The following is a 13,882-nucleotide window of genomic DNA, read 5'->3' on the forward strand; positions in this document are numbered from 1 at the left end:
TAGTGGTTTCAAACCGACTTAGTTAATAAAGCGTGTGTTGAGAAGTCCTTACTATCATCCCATACAATGTACACTTTCCCACTCAACCTGAAGTATTATCCTTTGCTGAATTCTGAATTAATAACACATTGGATATAAGCAGATGACATAATATGCTATTTATTTAATTAGAACTAAAGATTTCAAATCTGATTCAGTCCCAGGGTACACTAGCATGTCAGATCGCCATGCATTTTCTACTGGTGCAATATGTTGACGGAGTAGCCAAATGTTTTTATGAATAAGAGAGCAAAACTCATTGTAACATTTTTCAAACCTAGATGCCTAAAGAAAGTCACCCAAACCCATGAGGCAATTAAATGAATGGCCTGATTTTTCAGAAGTATTGAGTTCCTGCAATTCCCGCTGAAGCCAATAGAAGTTGTGGGTGCTCAGCACCTTTGAAATATCTGATCACTTATTACTGTACCTAACTTTAAGCAATCTCCCTCCACTTTTGTTTTCTTAAATGAGCAACAAAGTTTAAATCAAATTACTGTAGAAGGTCTGCAGGAGTGGGGTATCCCTCCTTTGACAGCTCATGTGGGGGTCCAAAGCAGGACTAACCTCTTTCTCAGGTTATCAAGTCAATGTGTTATGTGTGATGCTGGGAGTTGTACCTGTGTAGGATGTGAGCATAGTGAATGGTATAGCAATGGAGTGGAAGAGGTAGAAAGGCTTTTACCGTTATGAAAAACTTTAGGCACTCTGACTTTCCCTGTCCCGTTCCCTATCGGCCCAATTCACTGTTGTCCTATGGCTCCTTTGCACCCATGCACCTCTCACAAAAGGTCAGAAAAGCAGTTGTGGGAGTTTTCTGGAGGATTGTCCCAACTTTCCTCCTCAGACTCTGTGCTCTCTGCTGCAGTGGCCATTCTGGGGAAGGCTGGTGGTGGGCTGGGAGTGAGGAGGAATGGTTGCGACATTTTTATGTCCCAATGATTCTTTTCTGTTGCAATAACCCATAGGGCTTCCTTAACCTGCACAAGGGTCCAAACAGGTCCCTGCAATTTGGAGGCAAATTCTAGTTTCACCTAAATTCTGAATCTTTTGAGATATACTCATCCCTAGATAAAACTGCCTTTGCAGTAATTTGTTATAGTAGGCTAGGTGATATATTTGTAACTGTTCTTAGGAATAGGCTTCTAAATTGTACAGCATCTTCTTGTGTATGTTACGGCCAAGTCTGGCACATGGATGTCTTGGCCCAATAAAATGTATGGAGCTGCCTAGCCCAGGGGTTCTCAAACATCATTGCACTGTGACCCCCTTCTGCCACCACCCGGGGTTGGGTTGTCAAAGCCTGAGCCTCATTGTCCTGAGCTGGGAGCCCAAAGCTGAAACCCAAGGGCTTCAGCCCCAGGCAGGGGGCCTGTGTAACGTGAGTCCCACCACCTGAGGCTGAAGCCCTCAGGCTTCAGTTTCAAGCCCAGGTGGTGGGGCTCAGGCTTTGGCTTCAGCTCCGGGTGGTGGAGCTCAGGCTTTAGCTTTGGGCCCCAGGAAGTCTAAGCCAGCCCTGGTGACCTCATTAAAATGGGGTTGCTACCCACTTTGGGGTCCTGACCCACAGTTTGAGAACCGCTGGTCTAGCCTATGGAAGTTATCTAAGAGGAGAATTTGGCTTTCAGAATCACACTGAAGCTGCTGATATTCTGTCACCCTCAGGATGTGATGGGAGTGATCTGGTCTATGAGTGTCTCCTATGTGTAAAAAGAAATTGCCAATTTACAACAGCTGAAGATCTGGCCTAGATCCATCAACAGTCCTGGAGCTGAGGATCTGGCCTAAATTATTTTTGCTGGGCCTTATTCTGGTCTCACTTACGCTGGAGTAACTCCATTGACTAAAATGGAGTTACGTCTTGTTTATGTCAGTGTAAGTGACAGCAGAATCAGGCCAAATAGGTAAAATACATTTAAATTTACAATTAGAATGTTTACTTTTTTTTTTTAAAAAAAGTCATTCTTTATGTGTGGAACATACTTAACAAATGAAAAATCCTCACATGCATATAAATTCACTATTTAGATTGGCCTGCTTTTAATGGTGAACAGTGGTGATGGCATGAATAATAAAGCAAAGTCAGGTGAACAAAAATAAAAGACAACACACTTATTTCTGGTAAAACAAAGGTAGCAGATCACACTTTTATCACTCTCACCCAGGATACATAATCCTACAAGCCTAGCATGCCAAATGGCATGACATTACCACCACTGGCTTATCCAGGGCCTGAGCACTCACATGTTACACTCTAATGATAGGTCTGTATTTTCTGATCTGGCGGAGTTGCCGTTGCCACAGATCTGGTGGTGGGGAGACAGGGAGAAGGTGTTATGCCATTGCAGCTCCATGGCCTGTGGCTGACAGGGGACTGGTACAAGTTAGAGCAGTCCAAAGGGCTGCTCTAAGTTGCCACCAGCTGCATATGGCCCCAAGGGATCATTCTAAAGGCTGAGGATCGCTGGAGTCACATCACATACCAGGAAAGGATGACATAGATCTAATATAGTAGCTCTATGCCACCCAGAGATTCTTGCCATGCTGACTTCATTGGCTCTATGCTGATTTACACCAGCTGCGGGTTTGGCCTTTCGTAATTCCTTTGTAGTAAATTATCCCTCCATTAAATATCTAAATGGAAAAAAAAGTTCTTAATTAAAAAGCCTGGGAAACTGAACATGTTTCAGTTGTATTTGTCATTAGCTGACAAACAGACAAAAACATGGAAAGATTATGCACTAAGGCTGAAATTCATGCGGCTCAAAGCTACTGCAGAGTGCCATCCAATGTATCAGAGCCACTGCTGTGTATAAGAACTTACATGGCTAGTTTGCACCCCATGCACACGGAGAACTCGGATTGCATGCTAGCTCCACTTAGATCAGTACAGAAGAGAGGAAGGATTGAAGGGTGAGTTGAAAAAAGGGAAGGGACATAGTCAAAGGATCTGCAGTTATGTGGCTTCAGTGGTCACAGAGCACTGTATAGTGTGCGTGCAGGGGTCACAATCCAGGGGTTATTGCAGAGGCTTGTGGGGCTGCCCCCACTCTGCTTGTTAGTGGGGAGGATAGATTTTGTGTACCCAGTTCCCATACACAAAAGCTGTTCCCTCAGACTTTATGCAAGGACTGTGTGTGTGAATCTTACTTTTAACACGTGCTAAATAAAAACTGACTTCATAATGCATGCACATTTCCTAAAAAGAATACAGGCTTTAACACACATATGAAGAAATATTAATTTGTCTTTATGGGGAACTTGATTTTGTTATATGTCGAATTAGATTATTAGAGTTTTCTTTTGGAATAAATAGAGCAAAAGGTGGAGTTTTGTTAATTGTCTGAACCAAATTCTGTTCTCATTTGCATTATTGTAAATCTGGAGTAATTCCATTCAAGCCAATGGTGTTACTCTAAATTTACAAAGGTGTATTTGAAAGCAGAATTTCTCCCTCACACTTTTGAATCCTGATCCTTATTTCCATGAGGCCCCTTTGTACCATTCTGACAGCATAAAGGGGTCTTAAAGTGGTTCAGGGTGGTGCAAAGTGGCCTTAACATACATGAGAATTAGGTCCTCTGTCTTCAACAGATGCGTGCTCAAACTTGTTAAAAAGATTTTTTTTATATATCTTACTTACTGTATACATACATCTCATAAAATCCAGCAGTGGAAGTCCAGTAGATTTATTTCATTTAGATAACTCAACGTAGGCTTTTGTTATGTTCCATAATGATAACAAGGTGTTAGAATCACAGAAAGTGCAACTGCAGATTTCTACTTGGTATGGTGCCAGGAACAGAAGGGTCAAAAGAACCTGCAGATTTATGTACTTTTAGTTGGATTTTTACTATCAGATCTTTGGCTCTCCAATAATTCAGAACCAGATTCAGATCTCATTTATTCTGGTGTAAATCTGACAATGGATTTACACTGCTGTCAAACCAAGCTGTGTGAGAAGAGGCTCAAGTCCTGTATATCCAATTGCGTTTGCAATTCTTTAGATACTGTTTAAATTGACGAGAAAATTAGCTTTGGTATTCTTGTATTCATGCTGAAAATATAAGGGAAAATAGGATTATTATTATTAATCAGTAGTGGAAGTCAAGTGTCTATAAAGTTTGATATGGATATACTTAAATTACTTTCATACAAGACCCTAAAGTTCATATTAATTCATGTGTTTTTCTTTAATCACTGATTTGTAAAAAGTGTGGAATTTTTTTTTTAAATGAATAGTTAACTTTTGGCTTCTCCCTTGAAATACAAAGTATATGTCAGAATTTGGAAAATGTTGACAAAAGATTACTAAAACCTGTAAAGTGAAGTTGCCTTTCAGATGAGTACGTTATATTTGGCCATTTGTGATGGTCAGCAACTGCTGTTGTATTTTTTAAAAAAATTGCTACCATATCTCTACATTTTCATCAGCATCTCCAGCATAATTTGGTATGTATTACCTCTGAACTGTAAATTACACATTTCCGGGAACTTCGGACCAAATTCTTAGCTGGTGTAAATTGGCATAGTTCCATGGACGTCCACAAAACTTTGATGATTTACACCAGCTGAGCCCTGGGTTCAGCCCTTCACCCAGCCATTCCAACTGCATATATTTATTCTGAGAAAAATATTTTCACAATAAAAGGACATATTTATGATGATTCAAATTCTTTTTTCTTTGGTATTTTTTCTCTTTTGCTGTTTACCCAGTAAGGAAATAAGCTGCTATTTTCAAACCACAGTGTCTCTTTTCACATCCTTTATAGAATCCCTCTCTCCCAAAACAATTAAAAATAAAACCAAGTGACATTCTGAGTGTGTCAGGATCACGAACCAGGTAGGGAGCATGTGGAAGGAAGAGAGAGAGATGTGTGCAGTCTGTCCTTGCCACCATTTTGTTGCAGCTCTAGAAAGCAGCAAATGGTGGATATTGTTTCATTGCAGAGTATGGTTTTGTACTGGATCCATCTGCAAAGAATAAACATGTCATCAGTCCTCATTTGCTGTATCAAAAAAAAAAAAAACCATTCCCCATGTCCATATTTGATTTTCAAGTGCATCTGTGCACTGATTGAAACCCTCCCAACATGCTGCTACACAAATGCAAAACCCACACATTTCTTATTTTGAATCAAGCACTGTTATGCTCCTGCACTCCTGTTTCAAAGTTTGCTTGAGAGTTGCAGTGCGTGCCCTTTTAACACATTTTTTCTTACTGAGAGATCCCGGTGTTAATCGTAAGAGCGTGGTGCAGTCTTTCCATTTTGTTCTTATTTTTGTCTTTGGAGCCAGCTTTCATTTTCACAGTTTATTTATCCTTTATTTACAGCCCACATGTGCTTTTAAGCAAATAGGAAGTATAAGCCTGAGTTTTAATTTAGGAATTTCTGGTAATTAATAAGTTGAACTACATGTAGCACTGACTTTACTATCAGTGTAGAATGTAAAGGAAAGAGAAAAAACAATACCACATTGAACCACAAAGTTCCTAAAAAAGGATGAATCTGATATAAAATATCATGGAATATTTTTCTTTTAATGGTGATTAAATTGTTAGATTAAAAAACAAGATCAGTGCAAAGCTGTAATTTTAGAGAGAATTTTGTTGCACCTAATTATTTTGTGCAAGCCCAAAGTCCAAGAGTTACCTTAACTGCGAAGCTCTGTAGTAGCCTTTGCCTGTCATTTTTAATCAGGTTGTTTTAGGTAATTTTTGTTATGCCCCTCATTACTGAATTGTTTATCAATAGGTGCACCAAGTGTCACTAGCTTTTCTCATCAAGCCAGGTCTGACAAAGAGCTGCAGTGCATGGGAAAGAGGCAGCTAGGTGAAACTAATGCCATAGATGTTTGATTCATTAGGAGCTTATTGTTAACGGGGATGTCTGATTGTAAAGGCTCAGTCAAGCAAAAGAGTGCAGAGTAATCAGTCGGATTTATAGTTTGCAGGGCTCAAAAAAAAAAAATCAACATAAACCTTTGGATATGGCAGAAACAGAAAAATCCCCTTTGGGCAGCCCTAACCTGAGACCAGCCAAATAAGGTCATGCTACATGAAGGTTGCCTGTTAGGTGATGGAAGATATAGGAGGATTAAAGCCATATGGCATGGCCTATCATACCTTCTGACTTAAGATAACAAAGCCAAGCTTTGTGCTTAGCTGTTTTTGACTGACATCATCAATTTTATTTTATGTTGGTCACCTCCGGTAACAGGAAAAAATGGCCTAGGGTTGATAACACATGCCTGGTTTTTTTAGTATTAAGATGCCTTACAGCTAGTTTTGTGCTGTAAAAAATTTCAAAGAATTAGTAGCTTGTTCTTCTATCAGCCATCCTCCAGCAACTGTCAGCCTCCCCACCCCCCCTCCCTTGTTTTCAGTTTGTACCTTGCAAATGAGAGACAGCCGTATTCAGAACCAGATGTAAGGCTCCTAGAGAATGAGCGTAAGCTGTTGTACTTTAAGCCTAATGGGAAGTTTTATATGCAAGGGCCTTGAACTGATTAGTATAATTCCCTCTTTAATACAGCTGTCCCTCCAGATTAAGGTAAACCAAATGTTGCAATCAGAGATTAGTGTACCTTGCCAGTTATTAACATCCCCGGTTGCTCAGCAAGCACGTCAGACACTAATGCTGTGTATTTATTTGCTACTTCCCCACTGTAACTTGAACTTCTGCACCTGTCAACGCATTCCAGGGAAGAGAGGGGTATTATTGGAAAGCAAAAGTTTTATACCTGTTACACCTGGTTTGGTTTGTCACAGCCTAAGATTTTCTTCTTTTCTTGCCAGGATTGCCAGGTGGTTTAATCCGTTACTCTGCTGGTTTTATGAAAAAAGTCTTTGTATGTGAAATTGCATTTGTTACTCTCATCTGCTCTCTCTGTTACCGAAGCTGAGCTACTCACCTAAACTGGGCCTTTTCTTTCCTTTCCCTTCTGTAAGGGAGGTTGTTTTTTTCTTCTTCTTTTTTTCTGTGTAGAGGATGCAGCACTGGGCTAGAAGAATCAGCACCCACTCCTGCTGTGCTCTAATCAGTTAGTGGTGCCTCTCTCACAAGGTGGGTCACACAGTTGCCTTATTACATTTGGCAGGATATCCTGTCCACCAGCAACACAGATGTCAAGAAGGACAATGTCCTGGCTATCGCAGAAAGATCTTTGCTCCCCCCTCGACCCGGTCTGATTTTACAGATAATGTATACCGTAAACATACTTTAAAAGCTAAGAGGGCTGAGTGTCTCTTGTGCTGTGTGTAGGAAACCAGTAAAGTCAGGACATTCCAAATAACTATCTCTCTAAAGCATTTAATTAATTTGGCAGATGTGTTAAAATAAGTGTAAATAACATGAAGTTTGGGGGCGGGAGGGAGAGAAAGAGAGAGAAAGACTTCATATATAGAAGAAAAGGCTACCATGAAGCTATCAACTTGTTTTACTATGAAAACTATCTGCATTATCTGAGGATAGGAGGCAAAACATTAAAATGAATAGCAGAAGACAAGTACATGCCTTTGCTAAGAAAATAACACACTGTTTAAGCATTCCATTGTTTACATATTGAATTCAGGATTGAATATCAACTATAGTTTCTGAGCTGTTACTGTTTCCTAACCAAGATTATGCTAAAACTTTTCTTACTTAATAGGTTCCTTCTTAAATAGATAATTGACATAAGGTAAAAGGACCATTTTTAGCACACTCCCCTTACAGCACTGGGTTTGCAAAGTTCATTGCCTGTTGTACACTGTCTGCACATTATAGCTTAATTGCAGATTTTTGAAAAGACAAAATATGTTCATATCTTAGGAATTATGTCTTGCAGCCTACTAAATATGCTAATGCAGTACTAAGCAGGGATAAAGTTCTTGCCATACCACCCAACAGTTGCGTGGGACACGCTGCCAAGTTATTGTTAATTGTAAAGCACAAGCAGGCTTTGCAATCCATCTTAATTGTCATACTTACTTCAGGTTTTGTGATAAGGCTAGATGTTCTGTTTAAAGTGACAGTGTTGACAAGGGGAAAGGGTGTGGGCCTGAGCTTGTGGTTCTAGAGGGGTTATGTGTTCTGACCTGCCGTAGGTTGATATGGACAGTCTGCAAGGGGATTTTAGTTGTCATGGGGTCCCCAGGCAGTTGAATAGAGTGACTGTCTGTCCTGCTTTTTCCTGTTAGGATCCTGACACGTGGAGCATTGATGAACTCAGCATAACGTTGAATAGGAGCTTTTTGGCAGCTGAGACACAAGGGCTAAGCTGCAGGTCAGAGATAACACTAGTGCAGATCTCCTCATGCACACAGTTAGTAGCATGCTTTCTTCCCTCCTGAGTGCAGGAAATAGCTCATGTTAAATACGTTCACTTTTCAGTTTTCCTTTCTTCTAAAATGGAGCTTGACAGATTGGGCTTTTCAGCTCCCCCTTTTTTTCACCACCTCTGCTTTCTACCTCAGAAATACTCTTCAGGAAGCAGGAGTTAATCTTGGTGAGGAAACGATAAGGTGATACTTGATTTTCAGGGGAAAGCAGAAGGATATGACTGCTTAGTAACTGCACAGAAACGTACAGGCCTCTCTTTTTAAGGTTTTCCTTTGCTTTTCCTTTCACATCCCTTAAAGTTGAGAACTGCAGCAGACTGAAGGCCTGGTTGGTGGGATGCAAGAATAGTTTAAATAGAATCTGGAATAGGAAGGAAGTGTTAGGAAGGTACATTGATAAAACAGCTTCCCTGTACTTTTCTATCAGCTAGTAGGATCAGGTGAATTGGGTCGTTAGTTTTCCTACTTTGATGCATTCTGGCTGGCACAGAAATGTGTCTTTTGAAGTTGTTTCATACTCAGCCAAGTTTTTCACATGATTCCAAATACTGGATAACAAAGAGAGAGAGCATGAACATTGTCTTTGTTAAATGATGTCAAGCCAGCATCCTGTATATGGAGACAATGTAAAAGTTTTTGTCTGTTTTTGGCATTAGGATTAAAACTGCACTAAAATGCTTACATTAAAAGGTCTTGAATATGACAGAGATTTGGGAGCTTATTCTTTAATAAGTGAGTGTGTGTGTGTATGCGTTGCTCATGAACGATAACGATTGAGGCCCTCACCAGTGTGCTATAATCATGCCATGGAGAGACCACCTATTCTCAGTGCCCATTTAGTCCTTGGTCTTTTTGCTGAGACTGACAGCAAGAATGTTAGTTCAGAGCAATTGTGATAGTGGATTTGCTGTTGACACCTGTCCAGTGGGAGCTGGACTGAGACCACAAAATTCATTTCACTGAGCAAGGTGTTGGACTACTAAGAAAAGTGAAACTATAGGAAAGTTCTCTCTACTATATACCTGAATGTATTCTTTTCTTCCCTACAGGCTCAACTCTGCCTCCTGTACCTGCGTGCAGCAGTGCCTTTCTCTGTGAATAGTCCCATTAATTTAAATGGGGCTATTCACAGAGGAGAGCACTGCTCAGCATGAGTAAGGATGGAAGAATTGGGCCCTGACCCTGCAGGCTTTTCCATACGGGTGGATTCCTGCACTCATGTTTAGAGCTCTGGTGACCTCATTGGGTCGCTGTGCTGAATAAGGATAAGGCCTAATACTGTGTATGTATGTGCGTGTATTGTTCCTATTGATATCAATAGTGATGTGGGAACAGGGAGAGGAGAATAGACATAAATACTGTATGAGCTACAGTTCTGATCATCTTTTGATACTTGGAATTATTTTACTATTTGCCAATGAATGGCTTGAACAGTTTTTTCGGAGGGGTCTTTTTCTTTGATTTTTAAGAAAAAGAAAATGGGTGAAAAAAATGACTCAGGAACTATTAACTCTTACTTTTATGTCTTGCTTATGTTAAGTGCATAGGTTGAAGTATGTGATCCATAGATGAAGTGCTTCTATTCTTTTCCTTAGAGTAACTTCTATGCCTATGGTTGGTTTACTCTGAGGGGAAGAAGAGGCAGAGAGTACAACAGTTTATGCTGTTTTGTATACAAGGACTAATTTCCAACTGCTTTAGGGTGGTTTCAGTTTTTCCTTGGAAAGCAGCATTGGGAGCTATATGTACTTTCCTGGTTAACTTGTGAATCATTCTAAAGTTTATATTAAAAGAACTATGATAGTGCTAATATTACCACAGAGCTGAGCTTGGTCTTTCATTCCAGAAGTTAAGTCACTGGACAGGGAGTTAGAAGATCTGGCTTTTGTTTCCAGATCTGCTGCAACTTCCTGTAGGACCTTGGGCAAGTCTCTTAATCTCACTGTATCTCAAGCTTTCATCTGTATCACGGGGAAAACAATATTTGCCAACATCTCAAGGAGGGTTGGGAGGATATATTAAAGAGGGTCTGTAGGTGATCAGATATTAAAGTGGTGCACACCAGAGAAAACCCATAAAATAAATAAATTTAATAGATCTCATGATGCAGTACCTCCCCTTGACTGAGTTTGTATATATGGGTTTCAAATGGTTAATGATAGAATAAAACCCAACTGACATGAATCAGTCTCTGGTGAGTGTAAGCCTGAATTGGGCAAGGAATTTTCTAGTGCAGTAATAAAGAAGGGGAAAAAATGCAACAAGTTTTGTAAACAGATGTCGAGGAGTGCACACAGAAAGAGCATGTCTGAGAAATCCTAAAACACGACATTAGGTTAGGACAAAACAACATTAAAGACTTAGATGCCACATGGTAGAATTATACTAGATTTTGAATCTGTGTGTAAGAACACAGACTTTGTTTGTTTTGTAGATGTTGATGAAGAAAGTATATTTAATAAACCAGCTAAGAAAGAGGAACTTGTACTGAGACAAGAGCTTGTTCAATTAAATAACTCAGTCCAATTCACGGAACATAGCAGATGACTGTCAGTTCAAGAAAGCAGATGACCAAATTGCTTAGAAATGCTGGAATGTGCACAAGCGCGCGCACACACACACACACACACACACACACACACAAATATATATGTGTGTGAGAGAGCTCACTTCGCTTTCATTAGGAAGATGGACCAATCTATTTGCTTAAGAGAACTGCACTAAGAAATATCAGTGTTTTAGTGCTTCAAAAGGATGCCAATCTACTAACAAATACAGGAAAATCTAGGACCTTTATTGTAAGTAAAATGTGCTGTCCATATCTAGGAAACAGAATGTAAGCTCTTTGGGCTACATGCTGCAGTTAGTTACTTTTAGGGGGAGAAAGAAAGTTGTACACTATGAAATCCAAGATCAGGAATCCCCAAGTAAATAAAAATTATCTAAGGCTCTTTGTTACCGGTATTTACCAATTTCCCCGCAATTTCCCCAGTTTTTGAAAGAGTCAGTATTCAGGTTTTACCCATTTTTCACCTGAACGTGTGCTTTTCTGGGATCTGGGAATTTTTTTGCTGGGGAAGTGAGTGGGCCACATTGAAGGCCTGGGGTCAGGAGGAGGCTCTTCCGGCAGGGGGGGTCAGTACTCAAGAGTTGCAGCTTTCTGTTCCCCTCCTGGCCCTTCAGTTGGACCCTGTTCACTTCCTTTGTGTAGTGGGGAGTGAGACAAGCAAGGTCCCAGCAGCTGAGACCACCAAACCACTGCTGCATGGAGTGGAAGGCTTCCTCAACTGCTACATGGTGAGTAGCCCTCTTTCCCCCTCTATGGGTACTGGGCCCTCTCCCTCCAGTGCCCTTCATTTTTGGTTTTACTAATTTCCCCCGCACCCTCTGGGTTTTTGCAATTTTTAAATAAAAAACCCCTGAAAATGAAGGACCTTAAAAATGTCTAAACAGCAGTCAAAAGAAAATGGTGGTAGATGCTCAATGGCTATGGAAGAGTTAAGAACCTATAAGTGCATCCATTTCTTCACCCAGTTCTTTTATCAAAAATCTTTTACCCACTCTTATCTGACACCAACATTTTGTTTAACCTATGAGAATATTTCCGGGGAGAAAACGCCCCAAGCAACCAAATCACTTATTATTTTTATGAAAAGAGTGGTGAAGCTTTACAGACAGAAAGATAAGGACCCTGCCCACAAAGAGCTTACAATCTGAATTTTAGATATGGCCTAATGAAAGAGGGTAACAAACAGTAGAGAGGGACTGATGGACAAAGATTACTGTCATGCAATCATATGGTTACTCAGTTTAGGCATGCTTGCATCTTGACAGTTCAATTATGGTTCTTGTATGTATCTTTATAATGTGAAGAGAATGACTGTTCCTCTCTGTCAGGTTGATGTGCAGAGGATCTGTTCCCTAGAAGAGGGTGGGTGAACTAGCTCGGTTGACTACATACACTCTAGTAATCCTGATACTATTACTTTTCTTTCTTCAAAGTCACTGCCTTATCATCATCCCTGCAGGTGTCACTGCACATAGTGGGCCAAGTTTTGCCCTCAGCTATACTGGATTCCAATAACATCATTGCAATTATTCCAGATTTACACGATGTAGCTGAGAGCAGAATTTGCCCCATTTTGTTGCTAGAAAAAGGGGATCCACTCTATGGGACATATTCTGATCTTGTTAAGTTGGTCTGGAATAATTGCATTGCTTCTAAAGAACTTTTTGGATCTGCAAAGGTGTAAACAAGATCCGAATCTATCTCTAAGTCTCTGTATCCCAAAATAAGAAAAATGAATTCTGAAGACACATGGGGCTGGGATCCTAATGGGAGATCAGAATGTATTAATGGATGATCTATAACTTTTGTATCTCAAAAGCAGATCAATGCTAATGAAAATTGCTTTGGAACAAGATCATTTACTATTTCATTACTTTGAAGTCTCATGTGGGCCAGTGGTTCTTACTGAAAAGTGCAGAGTGCGTTCCTGCAGGTCTCCCAAATCCTACAATGTCTCCTGGTCCCCATTGGGCGCACAATACATTATAATGGACAATCTGGTGGACCTACTGGAATGGACCTCTCATGAGGGCTGACGTGGGTAAGCTCAAACATAAATAGGAAGCAGCATTTCCTCTGCATTGTCTGAAGTTAGTGTATTTGTTCAAGAAAAATTATAATATGCTAATAATCCAGATAAATGAATCACAGTTCTCCATATCTAAAAAGTGAACCTTTGACCCAACACTGTTATGTCTAAATTGCAATTCTTAATATTCAGTATAGTCAGTATAGGGCCCTGCAGGCTAAAGTATCTTAAGGGTTCAGATCTCTTTAAATAAATCTATCTTGTTTTGTTTGTTCTTTCAGTTGGAACAACTGGATGGAATGTGTGTGTGTGTGTGTGTGGGGGGGGGGGCTAGGTATCAGAAATGTCAGATTCTAAAGGGAAAGACAGGATGGAAAGTGCCTCTCTTGGAAATACTTTCATCTGCTGACAATTAAATAGCAGTACCAACACCTCTCAGGGCTATGAGGTATGACAAACTAACTCTCAGCAGCAGTAGCATTGCTGTACTTCTTTCACTAGTGCTCTTAAACCCGGGTGAGTTTTATGAGGGGCATAATCACGCATAGTATATAATTTTCTCATTCCTTGTTTGTTTACTATTTTGTTAGCTTTAAAGAAGGACAGTAGAAGGAGAAATATCCCTCAAATGATGGAGAGGAAATGGGTGAGTGTGAGAGACCTTCACAATTAAATCAATCTAAGCTTAAAAAAACAACCAATGAATTTGTTTTTGTGTGCAATGCTAGTTGCCTTGCCAGTCTGAAGCTGGCACTGTGGGTTTGCTGTAATCACTGAGCTGAGAAAGAGACACAGGTTTTTTTTTTTTTTTTTTTTTTGTCATCACAAAGTCAAGCAAGACTTAAGCAGTTGCATGCATAACACTTTTCTTGCTGCTTTCAACTGCCAAGCTTTGTTTCTGGCTTCCAAATGCTTGTCCCCT

General features: G+C 40.1%; 1 long non-coding RNA gene across 3 annotated transcripts; it reads right to left on the reverse strand.

Annotated features, from left to right (window-relative positions):
* Positions 1–2,051: 2,051 nt before the first annotated feature.
* Positions 2,052–7,097, reverse strand: LOC103306384 (uncharacterized). Of its 3 annotated transcripts, none has more exons than XR_006176991.2 (4): positions 6,955–7,097; positions 6,434–6,865; positions 4,880–5,013; positions 2,052–4,096 (listed from the first exon to the last, which is right to left on the reverse strand). It is a non-coding gene; the product is annotated as an uncharacterized LOC103306384 (long non-coding RNA). The 3 variants fall into 3 exon arrangements; XR_010591552.1 differs by having other exon boundaries at positions 6,434–6,868; positions 6,955–7,090; XR_509305.4 differs by lacking the exon at positions 6,955–7,097 and having other exon boundaries at positions 6,784–6,920.
* Between the last annotated feature and the right edge of the window lie 6,785 nt (positions 7,098–13,882).

Source organism: Chrysemys picta, chromosome 11, assembly GCF_011386835.1.
Source record: "Chrysemys picta bellii isolate R12L10 chromosome 11, ASM1138683v2, whole genome shotgun sequence".
Lineage (NCBI taxonomy): Eukaryota > Metazoa > Chordata > Testudines > Emydidae > Chrysemys > Chrysemys picta.